Here is a 22651-nt window from a genome sequence, read left to right on the forward strand (position 1 = left end):
AGATGGTTGGTTGCTCTAAATCAGGGTTTCCCAAACTTGGGTCTCCTGCTGTTTTTTTTGGACTACAATTCCCATCATCCCTGACTACTACTCCTGCTAGCTAGGGATGGTGATAGGTGTTGTAGTCCAACAACAGTGGAAGACCCAAGTTTGGGAAACCCTGCTTTAAATGACTGACAGCATCAACCTATACATGTTTGCTCAGAATGAAGTTCCTATTGTGAAGTTGGTCCTGTTTAGTTTGTATAAAAAGGGTGGGGAAACCTCTGGTCTGGGAGCCAAATGTGGCCCTCTAGTTGTCTCAGTCTGACTTTTGGAACACTCCCCAGACTACACCACTCACTGGCCCTTCTTGGTTCTTTGAGTGTTTTTACTTGGCTGGAATGTGCTTTTGACCTCTGAAGATGCCTCTTGTTCATCTGCATGAAGGATAGAGAGGGGTGTGTGAGTGTGAAACCAGCCTACTGTATGAGGGTAAGCATTAAATTCTTTGCCCTGCCCACTTTAGCCTCTGGCGCTGCCCACCAATGGCAAGTGGGCCTCAGGCTGAAAAAGATTCCCTCCACCCCTGGTGTACAGAATTTAACAAGATACTCCAGCAACCAATAAAAACAAACTGAATTGCAATCCTATGCCCATTTACTGGAAGCAAACGCTACTGAACTCAGGATGCACTTTTGAGTAAACACACACCGGGCTGTGGTGCATAAATTGCAGAGGCTGCTTTTCGTTTGTTTCGAGAAGTGCCAAATACAAGTAAAGATTACACCGTTCATAGATTTCTTTTTCAACAACAGCAGGTATTTCAAAAGGTTATTTAGAATATCGCCTTGAAACATAGGACTCTTCGAAAACAAAACAAGAGGGGAGGGGAAAAGGAGCATATTCTCTTTTTTAACAGATGGAAGATCTAAACTGCCAAAACTATTTGCTGTTTATCCCAAGTAAACATGCTTAGGTCTCTCAGCTACATTCAGCCCTCTAAGTGACAGGTCACTTAGGTGACTAGGAAGAGGTCATGTTGTGCAACTTCCGCTTTTTCTTGGGATGCAAATGAATTCACCTCACTAGCTGATTAGGATTATGCCATTACCAGGGAAGTGTAAATAGATGACAAATTCCTGTCTGGGCTTGCATAGCCTCAGAACATCCTAATATCACTGAAGAATATGATCTTGGGACTAAGCTGGCACCAGTCTCCCAAGTTTAAATGCTGAATAAGTACAATACATACTATTTTCTTGAATTATTATTTCATGATACTGCAAGCATATTCAAAAGATGGATGCATTACGGGTAAAAGGTACCCCCTGCCCGTACGGGCCAGTCTTGACAGACTCTGGGGTTGTGTGCCCATCTCACTTAAGAGGCCAGGGGCCAGCGCTGTCCAGAGACACTTCCGGGTCACGTGGCCAGCGTGACACCGCTGCTCTGGCGAGCAAGAGCTGCACACGGAAACGGCGTTTACCTTCCCGCTGGTAAGCGGTCCCTATTTATCTACTTGCACCCGGAGGTGCTTTCGAACTGCTAGGTTGGCAGGCGCTGGGACCGAGCAGCGGGAGCGCACCCCGCCGCAGGGATTCGAACCGCGACCTTTCGATCGGCAAGTCCTAGGTGCTGAGGCTTTAACCCACAGCGCCACCTGCGTCCCTAATATTACGGGTAAAGGTGAGGTTAATTGCACCAAAGTAAGGAGGTCGTCATTGGCTACTGTGCTGCCATACCAATATCTGATTAATTCATCAATTCAGTCAGTGCAGTCCAGTTTGTAAGCATGTGGGAAACATGGAGTGTGGAAGCCTTAGGTTGTTCATTGCAGCTAAATCCCAGTGTTTGAAGTCACTATCTTTCACCTCCGATCTTCCATTTTTAAGATGGATTAAGATGTGGCAGGGAGACATCCTAGGAAAAAAGAAATGGGATTAAAAATACATATAATAAACATATAATATAATAATAAACATTTAGTTCTCTTGATTTGAGGTGGTTCACTATTATTCCTATTCCTCAGATAGGGAAGTTGTCATTGAGAAAATACAACTTTCACAATGGCTGAAGTGGACCTTGAACACACTTGCCTCATCTGGACCATATTGTCTGAATTGTGTTTTCCTTTGCAAATTGTAATTCCTTGAGAAAGTTGTCTGTCTTGGTTTTCTGCAGCTTCTTTTCCTAGTTGCATTGGAAAATATCCCATTAAAAAAAAAGCTGTGATGGGATGAGTAACATAAACCATACTCTAGACTTGAATTTTTGTGCTGGATGAACTACTGTTACAGGCATCCTAGTACAGTAGTGCACTGAAGCACTCTGGAGGCTACTGCCTGATGTTTGATTTCCCAGCACTGAGAAATACTTTCAGCATTCGTTTTGAAGCCTACATGTGTAAACTGTCCAGGACTAGAAACATTTCCACTTTTAAAAATATAGGAGACTAACATTCCTACTAAAAGCTTTGTCATATGGTGTACTTAGGGTTTTCAGGTACTTCGCTCCCAACTGTACATCGGATGGGAGCAAGGCATGCAGCGGTGGCTGATGAAGTGGGTAGGAAGATTCACATTGGAGAAGGTGATGCTCTGGGTAGCCTGGTCCTAAGCTGTTTAAAGCTTTACAAGTAATAACTGTTAAGGACATCCAGAGGGGCAGCCATGTGAATCGGTCCAAGAGTCCTGTGGCCTTGAACATCTGCACTGGACATCTGAGACACTTTAAACAGCCATGGCTTTCTGCAAAGAATCCTGGGAAGTATGGTTTGTTCAGGGTGTTCAGAATTGTTAAGAGACTCTAAGTCCCCTCACAACACCACAATTTCCAGAGAACTCTGTAAACTGCAGCTCTCTCTTTGTTAGGAGAATGGGGGTCTTCTAGCAAGGAAGTCACCACATGATTATAATGTTTCCTCCCCCCCCCCCATTCCATACAAATACGAGATACAGCGTAAAGGAGCTGTTGCCTCTAGTTTTGCTGAATAAACAAATATGACTTCTTGAAGAAAGCAAAGCATGGATAATATGCTGAATGAACTTTTAGCAGATTTGACTAGCAACAACCCTCTCCTTTTTTCAAGGGCCTCTTTCCTGAGCAGGCATTTAACACTCGAGCCAAATTATATGACTGTTTTGTGATATGGATAAATCTGTGCTAAGGACACCAAACTGGTTTCTTTAATGCTTCAGCCAGAATTTTAATGCCCTGGCTGTCCAAAGGTGAAAGGCTAATGAGGAGAAAGGAATTCTTGGATGGGAACAGGACATTTGGGCCCAACAAACCTGCCCTTTTCATATTTATTACAACACACCTCTTTGCATTGTTAGTATATCCTCTGACCTTGTCTTCCTACATAAACACGTGTCACGACCTCCTTACATTCCTAGTAGTTTTTCTCAGGGAGCTCCTTAATGCATGTGAAGGTGCAAATCCATATTCCTTGCTGGATTTGTAGTTTATTTTTACATGTCTGCTTTTTGTGTGCTGCATTCTAAGTCATTAGTATGATGCATGCTCTCTGCCTCCGACTTTCCCTAGTTCCTAGTCCTCGTAGGTAGAAAATCAGTGCTCCAGTTTTTGTCTCTTAGGAGCTCCTTGTTCAACCTTCTCCAGTGCTGGCCATGGCTGTTGGGAATTGCAGTCCAAAACAGCTAAAGGGCAACCAGGTTGACAAAGCCTGGCCTTGTTAGTGGAATGTAATCATTTCGTAGACCTGAGCTTCCAAATTCCCAGGTCTCTGCAATTCAAATATCTAATTGGGGAATGAATGACTATTACCTCTGGTGGAGAGCTGCTACCTCTGTCACCATCGTGTCAGGGATTCTTGGTCCCTCATTCTCACTTGTCTACACCACAAGTACCTGTGTCTGCGTTTCTTCAGTCTTTGAGCTGCCACCAGCTCTCTCTCAGAATGCTTTTAAGCCACCTAGTAACGTGTTTGGATGTGATACAGTTTTATTAAGGGGACTTCATATACAAAAGGGAAATCTGATACCTATCTGGGCTGGGCTGGGGGGGCCTTAAGATGCTAGTTGGCAGTTTCCACAGAGTCCAGAGCCACCGCTTCTAACACTAGCCTCTAAATGGCTTTAACCTCAAGCCAATCTCTGCAATACTTCACCCCAGCCAATGTACTTCCATATCTCTCTCCAACCAACTCCCAACTGCTTACTCACTTCACTCTGTTGATCTCCAACTGTCTGTCCCTAACATTTAACTGTCAACTAGGGTTGCTACCCCTCCCTAGAAAAACGGGAGCGTCCCTTTTTGGGACTAAAGTGTCTCCTGTCCCATTTGTACTTCAAATGGGACACTTTCCCATCCATACTTGAGTTCCTCCTCCTCAAAACTGCGCGGGCAGAGGGTGGGTTTGGCGGAGAGAGAGACAACGTTTGCGTTGGCCGGGCAGAGGGTGGGTCTGGTTCATTGGTTGGCGTCACCTGCTCCCCTCCCTCCAGCTCACTGGAGTCAGTGTCCTCGCCACTACTGTAATATCCTTCCCCCGTCCAGGAGCAGCCCCTCCCTTCCTTGACACTATCAGGCATGAGAGGGAGGCAGCCAGCTCAAAATGGCAGCTGCATTGCCGTTGGTGCAACTGATGAGGAGAAGGGGAGAAGGGAGAAAGAGCAGCCTCCTTACCCTTCCTCATCCCCTCCTTTCTTCACACTCACTGGTGTTCCTCCTCAGCCGCTGCTGGTAGAGCATGATGTGGCCCCCTCTGCCACTTAGCCTCCTCTGCCATCCCAACCTAACCTCTCTTCCCTCCTCCTCGCTCAGTTGTTTCTTGCCACCAGCATGGGTGAGAGGTTGGAGCTGTGGCTCAAGTCTATCTACCACTGGCCCCTGCACTGCCACTATAAATTAAAGCCAACAAAGCATAATATTTAACGTGATTTAAAGTAAAAATGGGGAGAACCTTGTCTTTATCATCAAAGGGGAAAGGATGGGGACAGGGACAGGAGGTGTCCACACAGGGATGAGTTGAATGTCATAATGATACGACAGCAAGAAGAGATATGGCTGCACATTGAGTGGGATTATTTTGCCACAAACAGTCTGGTTGTGGACATCTCTGCAGACCATTCGATTCAATGGGGGCTCCTGCTATTGATGCAGATGGAGAGGCCTGAAAAAGCTTTGTGTGCAGAATACTGCATGTTCTCAGCATCCACGGATAAAAACAATTAGGATTCTCTCTTGGATATCTTGCAGCCTTTAATGTATAACACAGTGGACTCAACAACAGTCTCTTACATAATTAAAAAGCTGAGGAATGTACTCCTTTGGGTGCCACCATACTAGCTATTTTTCTATTCCAGGAAGAGGCTGTTGCGGTGGTTTAGAGCACATCCCAGGTGGAGACGCTGGGTTGCACTGGATGTTCTACAGAAGTGCACAATAGGGTGTGCAAGTGGATTGTGCTTCCTCCGGCTGTGTTTCCCACATGCGGGGGTGAGGAGAAAGCACAACGTCTGTAAATAAAAAAGAGTTTATGCATTTTCCCCATATATGTTCTCTCAAATACTGGTAAGATGAACTGTGCTCAGTCATGTTTCCTGTCCTCCTATCTATTTAGAACATCCACAGACCATTATTAAGGCTGCAGTCATATGCACACTTATGCTCCATTGGACATGGTAGGACTGACTTATTTCTGAAGAGACATGCATAGTCCTGCGCTGGGTGGTTCCAGTTCTGGGTTTTGCCACTGGGGCATGCATCTCTTCAAAGAGGGACTCATTTCCTTTGGAAAGACCCTTGAGATGTTTACACAAAAGACTACTTTCTCCACTTCCTTTCTTTACTGGCAGGTTGGCTCTGAAGTAGGCCCACTTGTAAATAGAGACCTTCGCATCTGTTTGCAGATTGAGGCCCTTCTTGCTGGTGGATCATCTCAAGTGGAGGCTCCAAGCTTCTTCAGAAGAAGCTTCTGGCCCAGTCACTTTCATCCTTAAACACGAGAAGGATACAAGTAACCCTGAGGCTGTTCTTGGTATGGGAACAGCAGCACAAAAGTCTGGAGCAGCACAAAAGTCTGCCGGAAAGAGAGATGCTGTTCAGTTGGCCCACTAAAAGCTGTGCCTGGTGTGAATAAGAACATCATGTGTTTTGTGCAATTATAATGGTGTATCTCTCTATGTAGTGTTACCCATTCTGTCTCTCCAAGATCTCAACAGTCCAAGCAGGTGTGCTGCAGAGAGGATAACATGATCATATGCGCTAGTTTATGTAGTCTGCATTTTAAACATGACCAGTCCCTTGTGGAATACTTGCACAGGTAAAGATTTTTCCATGTGGCCTGCATCCTGTGTAGCAAGACTTGGCAGCAGGAACTAAATTCTTTCAAAGAAGGAAATGCCAATTGTTTAGGGCCAATTTAAAATTCCTTTCATATTGTGTCAGCCAAGCACTTCTGTCTTGTCTGGGCCTCTTAGTCTTCTTTATTGGCTTGCATCTGCGTTGTCCTTGATAAATGCCTTTCGATGGCTTACTTTTGTCCCTGATTTCAATCTCTGTCCCTTCCTGTTTTGATCTCCCTACCCTCAGCAATGGAGGAAAAGGCCCTTTGTTTGACCAGGTCTGAGCCTCAGTCATGGACTGGTGCTTATTCCCAATGCTGATGCTTGCATTTTGACATAGATTTGGATCTCACATATTTATAATGGGCATTAAACTACAGATGCTGGGAGTCTGTAATTGCGATGCCCTCAGCAGCTCTTGGTATCTTACCTTGATATTCTAATCTCTGTCTTTTGCATAGATTAGAAAGGAGGCCCCTAACCTGACTGGCTGCAATGTACCTACTAAGATAGGAAGATGGTTATCAGTTCATTAGGCTCTTGTTATCCATACCTGCCATTTAGGCTCTTATCAAATGCTGTTTGAGGAAAGTCTAATCATACTTATCAACCCACAACATTATCCACTGGAACAACTTTTACCTCCCTTCCGCACCCCAGGGGGGTGGGGGGTGGGGAACAAAACAAAGCACTAGCCAGAATATTTCATCTTGTAAATCCAGGTTGGCTGGCTGGAACCCAGGTTGCTCAAGAGTAGTCTGTTGCAAGGCCAGACCTGGAGACTAGCAGAAAAAGAGCTACTCTTCACATGCTGCCATAAAACCTGACATTGCTCCGGTGTTGCTGCCTGATAAGCGAGTCGAAATGCTTAGCATCTGGGTGCCAATATGTTTCCTACACGGCAGCCTGCCTGACAAAAGTTAAACGGCAGCGCTGGGATTAAAGTAGGCAAAAGGTTTGTGGCAGAACTATTTAGTAGCCAAAATCTTATCCCTCTAATGGCAATATAAGAAGATGCTTACTCTGGGGCTCTGTGAGGTAAGCAGGGCACAATTGTATACATCCTTTGCTTCTAAAAGGAATATAAAATCCCCTTGGTGTAGAATTAAGAACTGTTGGGGTTCTCTGGAAGACAGAAGCTGTGCTACAAGGCTTCATCCCTAAGAAGCCTGTTGCAGTTCACTGAGAGAGTTCTGCAATGAAGGAGATAAATATTCCATGCTCAGATTTCTATGGTAATCATGGCATTCTAGACTACATGTGGCTTGAAATTCAGGGATGTAGTTGAACAAGGAGCACCCTAATAATTTCATACCCCCATGACTATGTGAGCCCCAGTATCATATACATTAAGGTTCAGCTAAAACACAGGATATACTGATTCAGAACAAGTGAACTCCTTTTTAGTGATTCTTGACAGCTTCAGGACTAAAAAACAAAATGCTCCAAAAGTGGTCCATTGCTAGAACGATTGCCTCTAGCTATCTAGATCTTAATTGGGCAGGAAGGAAACAGAGGAAAAACGTGGTGAAATAAGTAGCAACAGAGAGGTTAAACTCTAGCTATGAGCATTTCTGGGTATCCATGAAAGCAGTAGGATTAAGGGTAAACGGAATACAGCTAAGAAAATGGACTCAAATAAAATGACAGTGTAGGGCAGAGCTTTTCAAATTGTCGTGACATGTTAGCAAGTAGGCTGCAGCGTGTAGGTGTGGTCTTTTCGCTCCTCCCGGGACTGGAAAGGGGTTAGTTTAACCTCTGGTTAAACTGAATTACTGTGTCGCGAAATGGTGCAAGTCTAAAAAGTGTGTCACCAACATAAAAAAGATTGGAAAGCTTTGGTGTAAGGGGGGGGGTAGGCAAAAGCTGCTCCTCACCTCAGACACTGGCATCACAAAGGGTAGATTTGCACCCCTCTCATTTGTGACTATAGTCTCTGGCCCCAGTGGTGTCTTCACATGCATGTGTTTCCCCATGCTAGAGACTGGTTTTCATTTAATCTTATTTTTCTTTGTGGGGGCAGGGTTAAGTGCTTCACTAGGGGATTATTGCTGTGGGGGCAAAACCTTCCTACTACCCTTGACATTGGGCAGCAACCAATTAATACAGTGGTACCTCGAGTTACATACACTTCAGGTTACATACGCTTCAGGTTACAGATTCCGTTAACCCAGAAATATTACCTCGGGTTAAGAACTTTGCTTCAGGATGAGAACAGAAATCATGCAGTGGTGGTGCAGCGGCAGCAGGAGGCCCCATTAGCTAAAGTGGTGCTTCAGGATAAGAACAGTTTCAGGTTAAGAACGGACTTCCAGAACGAATTAAGTTCTTAACCCGAGGTACCACTGTACAGGGACTGAGAAGGGGCTCCTCTCTTTTGATGACAGCTTCAGGGTAATGGAGGAAGGGCAATATGTTTCCAATACCCCTTCCCCCAAAACAACAACAACACCATCCCAGGAATGAATTTGGAAAAAAGAGGCGGAGGCCATGAGAACCATTGGTTTCCTTCTCCATTCTGCCCTGAAGAACACAGCTGGTGTATGGGTAAAAGTTCCTTGCCTCCTCCCTAGGGTCTTGTGCCTGTGTAAAAGGGGGCAGGTTCATGTTTAGAGAAGCAGACCTGCGTCGGCTCTGACTGAAGCAATGCCTTGATGGATTGGAGTAAGGGAATGTGGTTGAGCAAAGGCTTGGCACTCCTCATCTGTCACCCTTCCATTACTTTTGATGGTTTTTATTTTCTTTTTTCCTTTTGCTAGTGTTAACTGACAGAAACATTTCCAGTTCATTGGAAAACTTAAGATTCTAGAAATTTTGCTTAAAAACCCTCAGCAAGCTCTGTTTGAAAGGAGAATTTCTATTTCCAAATGCACACTCACCCAAACAGTGTTGTCCATTCAGATTTCTTGCCAAACAACACACGCTGTACCTTGAGGTTTTTGTTTCATTTTTTCTTTTAAAAAGCATAGAACACTGTCTAAAGCAAACATTGCAGGATAGCTATGATCATATTTCTTGACATTCTTCTTGTGTGCATAAACACGGGCTCTATGCTGGCTTTTGATTGTGCTTCCACTAGTCGAAAATGACATGTACAGATGCTAGGTTGGCACAAGGCTCGAAACCAAACTGGTAGAGTTCGGGAACGCTGAGCCAGACCAAAATATGAGGTCGAGGAAGCTGCTCTTATAATAATAGTGGTTATCTGTTTAATGTGTGATCTGGTGGCGACTGGATGTTGACCATAAGCAATTATGCATGCTCTAAAAACTGGCTGCAGAAAAAACCAGAGTTTCTGTAGGCCAGGAAGACAACTCAGACTGTGAGAAAGGGCAGCTCTATTTCCTCTTAAACTAATTGGTCCTTTGATTTGATTTCACCAGTTTTAAAAAGGCACAATTTCACTGCCATCAGGAATGCTGCTGAATTTAAGAACACCTTCTTAGATTGCTGAATCTAAGAGTGCAAAGCATTTGGATTAGATTGGTTCTTGAGGGAATTGATGCAAACAGTAATGCTCCTGCAGAGGTCCCATTGACTTCAGTGGGGCATATGCAGGAGAACTTCCTGATGGCGTATTGTGCATTAGCATTTTTTTAGTTGAGGGAAACTTAGGAGGGGGTGTAGGTTGAGGACTGCAACCTCAAGTAATAGCTCACCTATGTGAATGAGACTTGAAAGCTACAATGCAGGGGAAATATTCATAATGACTCACATCTCCTGAAACCCAGGATTTTTCAATTGTGGAATATATGTTCACACATTCAGCTGCCAGTCATCAAGTGTAACAAAATTAAGTGATGTATGTATGAACCTTCTCTTTGTTTGCCAGTGAGGAGTGTGGGTGCTTGAACACCTAACATTTTTAAAAATAACAATAATATCGAGTTCATTTTTTGATTCATAAAGCCATGCTAACGTTGCAACTTAGAGACACATTTCATCCTGAGTTATTTTAAAATTTATTTTTAAGTTACCTCTGACCATGATGCAGCTGAAGTTCAGGCCCCTTCAAGCCTAGCATGGAACTTTTTAGAGTAAAATGTGATTAAATTTGCTGGATTGTGGTCTATTTGTTATTGCAGTCTGCATGTATGAAGTCTGTTGGTTAAATATATTGCAAAAACGTTATACTTCAATTTCAAGGTCTAGAAACAAGTGATCTAGAAGCTACAGTTTTCTTATTATCTTAATACATGAGGGATTGCAGCAAAGAACTGACTTGTTTTGCCTCTTTGAAAAACCATGAGAACTGTTCACTCTACACGAGCAGAGTATGGATTTGGATGTGGTTACTTACACATTATCTTATGTATATAAAGCAGGAAGGGCTGATCGAGAGGAGCACCACTGCAGACTTGATCTCCCAGCAACGGTGTCCTTACCACATATCTGAATAGTGAGAGTGCAGGATAGCTGGTGGAGAGATCAGGGCAGTTTATGGGCACCAGAATGGTACTGCCAGTGTGCCTGAACTGCCCCAGCCTCGCTGTTGCCCTGCTCAGCCCCTCCTCTTGTCCTGGTAGGCAACAGTGATGTCACTGCAGGGGTGCACTTTGGTCTTTCAAATTTCAGTGGTGCCCTGTATGAGGCCAAAATTCAGCACCCCCCACTTTTGCCTTCCATTCTGCATGCGTTCTATATCATAGTTATGGTGCCATGTGGCACGCCCCCCCTCAGCTCAGCACCCAGTATGAGGAGACTGGTTCTGCTGCCCTAAATTTGCTTTGGTCATGGCTAGGATGCCAAGTTCACAGTCCACTCTTTTGGCTGCTCCTGATATTTGGTGAAACTGCACCACACACACACACACACACACACACACACACACAAAATCAAGATATCCGCTATTCTAAATAAATAGGTTGGCCTTATAAAGAAACTGAGTTTGAAACATTCCTTTCGGAACAAATAGGAAATTAAAGCAAAGTTACTTTGAATGTGGGTAATGGATATTCCTAACCCTCTGGAAAATGGATATTCCCTAACGATCCTTATTCAAAATCATTAAGGATTTGAAAAACATAATTAATGGCTTTAAAGAAGGATAGTTAGGAGATACCCGTTTTCCAGAGGGCTAGAAACTTATAAAGAAAAAACATCCACACCTACAGTAACTTTGCTAGAATTTGTTTGTTTGTTTTGGAAACCTTCTTGAATGATTTATCCTCGCAATCTCGTCTTGAAATTAGCAGTTTCATATTTTTTTTAATAGAAAAGTACTTAAAATAATTGTGTTCAACCAGTAGTGCACAATTTCGAACCCTCCAAGCTGAGCACAGCCAAATAGGGCAGCTTATTGAGGTCTTGCTGCTGTGACTGCAAAAGTGGAGATGTATGTGTCACCTGGCAGATCCCAATAAATGGCTGGTGGGAAGCATAAATGAAACTGGCAGATATATAGACATGTTAGCTTTTCTCATAACAGCATTGTGACATATGTCCTAATAGGTGAACAGCACAAGTCGGAGGTGCCCTTGAAGATGAAGGACTGGTGCAGATCTCTTTAAGAAAGGACTAGGAAACCTCCAGCTCATGGCTCAACTCTGGCCCCTCAGGGGTCCCAGTTTGGTCTGCCAGGCTATTCCTGGCAAACCACACTTACCTGTTTGTCCCACCCCTGGTGCCATATGTGAGATTAGGACTCAGGGGTCAGCAAACTTTTTCAGCAGGGGGCCGGTCCACTGTCCCTCAGACCTTGTGGGGGGCCAGACTATATTTTGAAAAGAAAAATGAACAAATTCCTATGCTCCACAGATAACCCAGAGATGCACTATAAATAAAAGGACACACTCTACTCATGTAAAAAACATGCTGATCCCCTGACCATCGGCGGGCCGGATTTAGAAGGCAATTGGGCTGGACCCGGGCCTTAGTTTGCCTACCCATAGATTAGGTGTAGGACAGATATGGATGTAGCTTCAAAGGAACCTCCAAGTGAGCTCTTGATTGTTCCTTTGCTGAAGCAAGAGGAGCTCCCGCATCGCAAAAAAGTTTGCACTGAAACTCCTACTGAAATGTATTACTGTAAACTGCCCTGTGTTCCTCAGATGAAGGTTAGTATATGAATGTAAGAAATAACAATAAAATATTAAATAATAATTTAAATGTGGTAAGCTGCAGTTGGGGACCCCAGACCGCAGAGCAGGCAGGGTTGGTGAATCAGGGTTGGTGAATCACTTGAGCCCCTCAAGTGTTACTGGACTATGAACTCCGTCATCCCTGATCATTGGCATGTTGTCTGATGGGAGTAAGAGGGACAACATGGAGCTCTCTTAGAATCATAGAGCTGGAAAGGACCCTGAGAGTCATCTAAGTCCAACTCCCTGCAATGTAGGGAATCTTTTGCCCAACGTGGGGCTCAACCCCGTGATCTTGAGATTGAGAGTTGGGACACAGGTCCTCCAGCCCTGTCCTAAGGCAAGCTCAGGTCATATCTGGGCCTTAATTTTTTCTAGCAGAATGGAAGGTTGAGCGCTGGTTCAGCTTTGCCTCTGGCCTGCCGCAGTTATGCCTCTAGAGAGGCACAATTGCTGCAGGTGAGGATGAGAAGCAAGCCTCAGACAGATTTATCTCCGTCCCCCCAGTCTAAAGATGGGTCTCTGTGGTTGTTATAGCCACCATCATCATATATTATTTCAGAGGTTTGGGCTAGATGTCCTTCATAGTCCCTTCCGACTCTACAATTCTACGGTTCTGTTCTGTTAATGATGCAGTTACTGTGATCCCCTCAGTTTCATCCTATTAAACACAGAGAGTGACATGTGTCTTAGATAATGTCTGCATTAAGTCCCTAATTTTAACCTGAGGGGCAGAATTTTATTTTTAAAAATGCCCCCCCCCCCCATGGACTTGGTAGGGGCAGAGAGACTCTCCCGGATCAATTTATAATAAAACGCCGATATTCTATTTCTTTTTGAATGGCAGCATTTTAGCGCAATGTGAAAAGCGCACTTCATTCACTCCCTTGGCTGTTTATGTATTTATGCCAAATCGGTGGTAGCATCGCGCATAAGGATCTATCATATTAGAGAAGGAGAAAATGACTATTATAATACTTTCTGCTCTCGGTTTCCTCTACAGTAATGCCCTTACACCTTTTCCTTTTTCAGGCTTTCTGTAGCATCCTAAACAGAAAGATATTGAAGGGAGCTGTTGCTGCTTTGATCCTTATGCTTGTTGTCAAAGCGCTTGGGAATGAAGAGACTGTTGGCTACAATTGACTGTGACAATTAGGAGATGATCAGAGCCCTAGAGTGGAGCACTTAAAGGGTAATTTACATGTCAGTTTGTCGAATAATAAAAAAAAGATATTCAGCTAAGATTCCCCCCCTCCTCTCCCCCACTCAGTGCCTTGTAAACTGCAATTTGTGCTCTGGTAAAGGGGGGAGGGAAAAAAAAAACCCTGGCAGAGGAGTTAGGATAGCCATTTCCATTTGAAAAGAGGCAATCATAAGGCCACTGCTGAGCCTATTGTCCACTAAAAATGCTGATTTGCAGTCAGGGAGTGAAAGAGTGGAACCATCACTACAGAGAACCTCATACAAGGTAACTCCCTCCCTTATTCTGGTGCCTTTTAAAATGTTGTTTAAAGGGGTTTGCTGCGCCTTAAAACCCCCATTTACTAGCATTATAACTGGGTAACTGGGCCTGAATGGCCTTTATCGTATAACAGCAACGGCAAAAATAGTAACAACAGCAATGTCAGCATTTGAAGGGAGGGAAGTGGAAAAGAGCAAGATTATCAACCAGGCAGGTTGAGATCCTGGCTGCAGCTGCTATCTCTTCCATCTGATCCTCCCTGCCCTTCTCCTGCCTTTTGTATGATGCCACCACAATGCCATTCTTGATGCTATGGCCATCTAAACCCAGGTGACTTAAGTTGTCCTGTTTTCAACATGCGCTCCCAGTTGGTCTACAAGCCTTTCCTTATATCCAGAAACTCCTGGTCTGCAGCTAAGCCGGTGATGGAGGCCAGGCCCCCTTTGCTGCTCTGCTTGAGAGTCTGCTATTCCCCAAGTGGTGTTGTGATCACTTCAACAGGACATGTCTGCTGTAAAGGTAAAGGACCCCTGGACAGTTAAGTCCAATCAAAGGTGACTATGGGGTTGTGGCGCTCATCTCACTTCAGGCCGAGGTAGCTGGTGTTTGTCTGCAGACAGCTTTCCGGGTCATGTGGCCAGCATGACTAAACTGCTTCTGGTGCAAAGGGACACTGTGACGAGTGCCAGAGCACATGGAAACACTGTTTACCTTCATGCCACAGTGGTACTTATTTATCTACTCCCACTGGTTTGCTTTTGAACTGCTAGCTTGGCAGGAACTGGGACAGAGCAACGGGAGCTTACCCTGTTGCATGGATTGGAACTGCCAACCTTCTGATCAGCAAGCCCAAGAGGCTCAGTGGTTTAGACCACAGTGCCACCCGCTCCCACTGTACCCGTACTTACCGACTGCAACACATGCTGCCTGCCCTAGCAGCTTGAGAGAGGCTGAGGTGGAGAGTTTTTGGTGGGGTCTTCCAGTTTGTCTTGCTTTGCCTTGAAACCTAGCAGTCAACGTCTAGTTTTAAAATTTCTTTTATTTGCTTTTTAAAAAAAGCTTTTGGAAAGAAATAGCCTGAACCTCCGAAGTTGCCTTATGCTGTTTCAGTTTAAGTCAGTTTTGTCCGCAGGAACCGGTTGGGGTTTCTGACCAAAGCCTTTCCCCGCAGATGCCGGAAATTGAATCTGGGAAGACATTGAAAACTCCTCCCTTCTCCATCTGATTTTGAAGGGCTTCTTTCAGGGGCTCTCATGACCCAGTTTTTCAAATGGGGGGGATGCTGCACTCACACATGCTGAGGGACACAATACCGGTAAATGCAGAACAGGGTCCTTGGTACATGCAGGGACATTGTTTTGTTTGCAGTGATCTACCCCTCCCTGTACATGGATTGGATACTGCTTCAATGGTGCACTGGGACTGCAGCAAAAGTAAATAGCATGTCAGAATGGAGAGTTAGGCTAAAGGGAAACAAGCAAACAGGGGGTGGGGTGGGAGCAGGAGCGGGGAGAGAGAGACATTACGTATGTGGCATGTGTCCTCCAAGCACTATCCCTCTTCAGATCCTTTACTTGGCAAAGCAGAACGACACCTTGCAATGTAAAGAGCCATAGGGCTGTTGTTGTTGTTGGGGGGGGGCAGCGGAGAAAGAATTTGCTGTGGAGAATGCCCCCTTACAGTTTAAAGGAGTGGGGGGTGGGGTGGGGGAGAAGAGAACAATCAGCCCCAGCTGCACATCCTCCAGGCCCAATTCGTTGCTCCCCATAGGAAATCCATCGCACACCATCTGCTCAAGCGAAGGCACTTGAGCATAGAAGACTACTGTGGCTTCCCCAAAGCCATCTCCACGAAGGCAGGTTTCCCAACCCCAGAGAGAAGATTTGTAGTCAAAGACATAGAGTCTGCTGGAACAGGGATGGGAAGAAGCCCATTTGAACCCATGTTCAAATATCGCCCAACTGCTGTAGTGTGTTGTTTACAACAGGATATGCACCTAAATATGACTCCCAGTGCCCAATCTAGGGTGGGTGCCCTCCTAACGCAAGCTGGGGCAGGCCCTGAGTGGCATGTGGGAAGGTGAGGTGAGCAAACATCTCTAAGGAGAGATTTCTGCAATCTGGGGTAGGAGGGAGTCTCTTGCTGCTACCAAACACAACTCAGAAATGGATGTATTGCCCGTTCCAGAAGATCTTAACAATCAGGTCGGTTCATGTAGTAGCAAACAGTCCTTCAGGCACCTTGTCCCATGGTTGTTTAGAGCTTTAAAAAAACACATCATGAATATTTTGCTGCCCATTGTAGTATATACAATATGTTACTTTCAGATTTCTCTCCTTCACCGCCCCTCCTGTGTTTTAACTTTCTGAATGCCCATGTGTCCCGTCCCCCCCACTTCTCTGATGTGTCCTGCCAGTAAGAAAAAGAAAAGGATGCATAAAGAATCAGCAGGCACATTAAGAACAAACAATATAATGAAGCAGGGAGCATGGGATAGCTTTTGGCTTAACCAGTATCTGCAGAATCAAGGCAGAGCAAATGTGTATCAAAAATCAGCCACAGTAGGAGGTATCCGTCTCCCAGGTAATGGCTAAATGACAAGCAGATGAGCCGCCATCATATTGATTTAAGCATTTTGTTCCAGCCAGTCACAATTAACTTTGATTTGTTTTTACTTTCCTCTTACAGGTTTGCATTTAAAGCACTCTGAGAGCACTAATTGTATAAAATTTTACTCACTGCACATTCTCTTTCTGAAGAGGCAATGAATGAATGAAGAGGAATTTCTTTGAGATTCTAAAGCAGGGGATTCTCAGAGCACTTTTCACTCTGCGTGAAATTGGTACGGAAGGCAAGGTAGACTGAAATACCTTGGGGAAAGAGGAGAAAAAGGCTAGAGTATCTAAGAGCCGTCCGTCTTCAGGATAAGCACATTGGTCCTTGATCCTGATATCATTAGCCATGTGCTTAAAGCTGCATTGAAATGAGTGGAACTTATATTATTATTATCATCCTTAATCAATTATATAGCAGCTAACACTTTCTAAGTACTATAAGACAGTCCTGTCCCTATTACAATCTAATTAAAGGAAATGATTTTTTTAAAAATTATTATTTTTAAAGCAGGAATAGTTCTCTTTTAGTGGAACCAGCCCATGAAAAATCACTGCCTCTGTTCTGCAGTGGTGCACAGGGGCAATTACCCCCAGACACAACATTGTTAAGGGGCACAACATTTCAACATCCAGTGCAGCCTCAATACAGCAGCGCTCTTCTGCCACTGGGCTCTGTTGAAAATGGTTTCTCCATGAGAACCAGGAAGTAACTTATCTAGACAATGGAACAACTCTTTTTCTCTCTGTGACTGTGATCTCCTTGGTGCCGTAGAAGCCGTTAGGCAGTTGAATGCACCCTCCCTTCATTTCCCTCCCACCCCCCCCTCCGTGCAGCCCCGGGTGCTGGCAACCCACACTATGCCACTGGTGTTCAGTCCTAATTGTGAATTGATAATAGGGGGGTTTAGGGTCTACACACACTAGCCCCAGCTAATTAGTACCAGGATCTAAAAAAGCAGTTACCAGGTGGCTGCCACAGAGCTCTTTCTGGTGACCAAGACACCAGGATATCTCTCAGAAAGCGAGAGATCTTCTCTTCCCCCAATGTCTTTGTACATGCAGAGATTTAGGAGGGGAAGAAGTAGCTCACTTTATGCTGGATGGAAGAGGAACTCCATGCCTCTATTGAGGTCTGTGACACACATTAAAGAACTTGTGGAAGGCATGAGCCTAACTTCACATCCAGCCTCGGAAACTCTCAAGAGCACTAAGAATATATCTTGTCGCTACTGAGTATTTCCAAATCCTAGTGTGGTACACAAACTGACTCAGTCCTTGAATCCCTATGCCAGCTGACTTGCAGAAGGAACTGGGCCAGTGGCAACCACAAATAATGCACATCAGTGTCAGTCAAAAGTTGTGGTCCCCCTGAACTTGTCCCATGGAACTTCGGCATGACTCACATTCTCTGGGATGTAGCAATTCTTTAGGAAATTCATACCAAATGTGTTTGCTTTAGGAATCTTCACATACATTTGCTCCAGTAACTTAACTTTTCAGAAATAGCCGTACGCAAAAATTACTGTCTATGACAGCCAGTTCAGGGTGGATGGAGAAGGCAGTGAGTTGAACGCATGATGTATGGGGGTAACCAGCGAAGTCTCCCCCCCCCCCCAGTGTTACCTTTGCAGGGACCAGCAAGGGGTTTTTTGTTTTTTTTTGTAGGGGATTGGTACGCATAACTACTCATTCTTAATATTGTATTGTAAAATTGCTATAACCTGCCCTGGAATATTAATGGTAAGAGAAATAAATAAGTAAAGAACACAGCAAGTGATAATTGGAGTGCCAAAACCACCACCTTAATGGCTGAAGTACTGGACGCAAATCAAACCTATAACTTAAACGTTTGGGAGAGTATCACAGTATGAGTACTAAATAACTGCAGCAACACTAATTATGAGGACAGTACATATGTTTTGCAGTGCTGAAAGCGTACGCCTTAGTCAATTTCTTCCCCAGCGATAGCTTTGTACCAACGTTTTTGTATCTATATAAGTAACAGGGAATGATAAGTTAGAACAGCGGAGAAATATATAAAATATAGTAGGGGAGTGGGGAACATTGGTGCTGGTTTGCTTGGTGAATAAATCTCATCTTTTGATTACTGTAATCCCAACCCATTTTTTAAAAGTCAGATATGTTCAACCAATTAACCAATATTTTCCAGTTGTGAAAGCTGGGGATTTGATACTCTAAAAAGAAAATAAAATAATGAGATTCCACTGCCCAACAATGTAAACTGAGCCTGCAAGAGACAGCATGGTTGTATTCCTTGATGTGATAACATCCACGTGGATTCCCAAATTTTCTGGCTACAACTTAAAATATAGAGCAGCAAGGTTGTACAGAAGGTGTTGGAAATGGACTCCACAGATTCACAAGACACAGTCTCTTCTGTGTACTTGTTCCGTCTCCCACTGGTTCTTTCCTACTGTTGACATTAACACCCCTTCCTCCATTTATTCCTTTCTATAATGAATTCCCTTTTATAATCTAGGGCCTCCTAGATCCACTTTTATAATACCTCCATCCCCAGTGTTTCCTTTTTGGTGACCGGCAAGAATAGTCTCATTGCATTTATTAATGTTCCATTTAATGTGTCTCTCAGAGCCGTCTTAAACATATCCAGTGCCGTGGTGCAAAGATCTCTCCGGCGCTCTGCCCCCCCACGCTGTTTCCCAGAGTTGTTGACCTTTTCCCAAGCCTCTGCGGGGATTGCTCTCCTCCCTCGGAGGCTTGGGAAGGAACCTGCATGCCCGCCAGCCATATAGTTGGTGGGGCACAGCTTCTATCCTAAGCCTCTGCAGGGATCACTTGCCCCGCGTGGAGGATTGGGAGGCAAGCTGCACGCCCACCAGCCATATGGTTGATGGGGTGCAGCTGGCGGGCGTGCAATGAAAGGGAAGGCTGCCGGCAAAGCCACACAGCTCCCCCACTTGCTAGGGCGCCCCTGAGAAGCCGGCACCCTGCCGCAACGCACCACTAAGCCCGATGGGAAAGATGGCTCTGGTGTCTCTATTTTCCTCCTCCCCCCCACTCTACCTTGCTATACAGATTCCTTCCTAAATTGAAGATGGCATTTCAATAGAGAAAAGCCTGGACCTCAGTGGTGAGGTTGGGAGATGTTTGATTTAAACAGATTACGAAGCAGCTCTAAGCTGCTTAAGACTTAGGAAGCAGGGGAGAGAGAAACTTAGAAGAAAGTCTAACATCCCATTCTCCATCATCCACAATTTCTCCTTAAAATTGAATCTGAAGCAAAACTTCAGAAACTCCTCCAATCCTCTAACCAGTTTCCAGCTGGGACTGGCAGCAGAAGAACCTCGATTGGAAATGGCAGAGCCCTGTGAGGAAAGTCTGTTCTTGTTAGACTTCCAACAGGGACTAGAAGTTGGAGAACTAAACATCTTAGCACACAACCTGTTCTTGTGAGATTTCCACCCTGATAAAGCAGGCTTGGATCCAACTCCTCATATACTGTAAGAGAGGTAGCGGGGGCTGCAATTCTATTCAGGTCTGTGGAGCTGGAGATATTTACAGTAGACTTTCCGTTTTAAAAGTTTTAGGCAAATCATAGCATTTCGACTGGAATGGGGAATTGAAAAAGGCATTTTAAACCATTTCACTCCTGCGTATCCCTTACCAAGCCTCATGGTCATCCTCACCTGAAGCGCTGTAGCACGTATGGCACAAAACAACCCATTTTGATTTCACAGAAGGGGCGAATGAAGATCTCCACCAGGAATTCTGATGGTGAAATGGGAACATGCTACACCACCCTGCCGCCACAGCTGCCGCAGCCGCCCTTACCAGGGTTGCAAAGATGCAGTGGATTCCAGCAAAATCTCATCGGAATCTCACGAGGTCTCACTGGAAACTAGCACTGCTGGTGGCAGAGGCAGCAGGGTGCACATGGGGTTTTACCACCCCAAGGCGGTTGCTTTAACTCACCTCATGCATGGGTTGGCCCTGATTGTAGCACCAGGGGATTCTCTTTTGGACTGGGACCATGCAGGCACTGCCAAACCTATTCTGAAAATGATGTTTCCCTTTTTTGTGTGTGGGATAGGAAGCATGATGTCATTATTTCCACCCTGTTCCAGCTTGCCCTGCCAAAAGTGATGTGCTGTCCCTGAGTTAATTATGTATGTATTTATCTTGTTTATTCCCACAACGGTGTTGCTGTCTTCCATTTGTAGGGAAGCAGAACTGGGTTTTAGAGACAGTGTATTCTTTCGAAAAAAGCATTCCAAATACTTTCCAGCTTGAAACGCAACTTGTCAATACGTTGGACCATAAGGATGCACCACTCTAGAGACAAAGGTGCATTCAAGCACACACTGCACCCCTGATCCCACTGAAATGTCTGCAAGGATTGCTGGTGAACCCATAGCTCAGCTGGCACCACGTGGAGCCATTTGTATTTCACCCATCACAATTGTGCAAATCGCCATGGTCAGGTATACAGTTCATACCCAGAGGCCCCAATTCATACAAACAGCACCTGCACTCATTCCCAGCTGACTTATAGGGCTGCCAAATGTGAGAAGTGGGCCAAAGAGTTCTGTGGTATCTTAAAGGATAGCTAGTTTGTAATGGTGTAAAGTTTTCATATGCAGGAGCCTACATCATTAGAGAAGGTGGGAGGTGTGGATTGAGGCATAATGGACGGAAAACAGGCTTAGGAAGGTTTATTGTGTGTTCTGCAGAATGTGTATTAAAGCAAATGCTTGGGCTTTGTTGCACAGATCTAATAGCAGGCTTACACCAGATGAAATCTGGCCCCTTATAGCTCTTTTGTAGCTAATTATTAATTTGTTCAGTGCTGTAAGTGAAAAGAAAAATATGTTCTTAATTAAGGAGCCTGGGAAAATGTAACATGTTTTAGTTGCATTTGTCATTTAGCTGACAAACAAACAAACAACAATTAAACTTTACACTTAGTCATCTGTGAACTATGCATATGAGAAACTTAATTCAGGATTTAATTTTTTTTGCCATATTAAAAAAAAGCTATCGCAGGAGATTATTTTTTGTTTATTAATGAATTCTTATTCTAAAATGAGATACGACGCTATTGGAGAAGTTATGGCCCATATTGTTAAAAGATGTGTTAATTGCACAAATGTCCATATGCTAAGTCACTTCAAAGGTACAAAAAATGGCCTCAGTTTTTTGTTTCAAGAGTCCCCAGCATGGAAAGATTACATCCTTTGGCTTGGAAGCAACCCACCACAATGCGACTGCCAAAGCCCTCCAATGAAGTAGAGTCACCATTATTCTAGCACTGAGTGAGCTATGCTCAATTTATGCTCCACACATGTTAGTGTGCATGAAAGAGAGGATTAGTCTAGTAAAGTCCAACCTTTTGTCTAGAGTGCCACTAGTCAAATCTCAAATATAACAAAGTGTGCACTATAGTACATGCAGATTTCCTCTCAATGTTTTGCTTCTGGTCTATTGAGAAGACTGCAGTGTGGTGCTATTAGAACTTCTGGGTCCTGCATAGGGGATGCCACAAATTCTCTCTTCATCTGCAACTTGTGGTTTGTTGTTGTTGTTTAGTCTTTTAGTCGTGTCCGACTCTTCATGACCCCATGGACCAGAGCACGCCAGGCACTCCTGTCTTCCACTGCCTCCCGCAGTTTGGCCATACACATGTTGGTTTGCCACCCATGATCTAGCACTATGTTCATTTAGTATCTGTGAACATGGCATGTTTGGTCTGGCACAGAATTTGGTTGAGTAAGAAGATCAGTTTTCATTTTAGGCGATGCAAGCTTTATCCATGCAGCATCTTCAGCAGGACTTCAGCCATTCTACACAGACTTTTGTCCCTTCACAGTTTTCATACCAGCCTTGCGCACTCTAACTCTCTCTTTTTGGTTGCATTGCATATTCCCCTTCAGTGTAGGTACTGACTAAACATCTCTCTGGACAGCAACAGTTCTCTGCTGTATCCAAATGTAAAATGATCTCAAATGGGACACAGACAACCTTACGCATGCAAATGTTTTTTTAACACCACGCTGCCCATTTACCCACCCATCCTTGGTGGGTAAAATGGTGAAATCAAGTACAGTGGTACCTCGGGTTACATACGCTTCAGGTTACAGCCTCCGCTAACCCAGAAATATTACTTCAGGTTAAGAACTTTGCTTCAGGATGAGAAGAGAAATTGTGCTCCGGCGGCATGGCGGC

At 44.5% G+C, this 22651-nt stretch overlaps 2 long non-coding RNA genes across 6 annotated transcripts in view; one reads left to right on the forward strand and one right to left on the reverse strand.

The window, feature by feature from the left end:
- LOC310833512 overlaps positions 1-22651 on the forward strand; it is a 115676-nt gene that overhangs the window by 8709 nt on the left and 84316 nt on the right. The window lies entirely within an intron of this gene.
- Positions 1702-21362, reverse strand: LOC310833831. Of its 2 annotated transcripts, none has more exons than XR_014558953.1 (3): positions 20261-21362; positions 2079-2172; positions 1702-1902 (listed from the first exon to the last, which is right to left on the reverse strand). It is a non-coding gene; the product is annotated as an uncharacterized lncRNA (long non-coding RNA). The 2 variants fall into 2 exon arrangements; XR_014558954.1 differs by lacking the exon at positions 20261-21362 and adding an exon at positions 3769-4195.

The sequence above is a fragment of the Podarcis gaigeae genome (genome assembly GCF_964106915.1).
Source record: "Podarcis gaigeae genome assembly, chromosome: 1".
NCBI classification, from domain to species: domain Eukaryota; kingdom Metazoa; phylum Chordata; class Lepidosauria; order Squamata; family Lacertidae; genus Podarcis; species Podarcis gaigeae.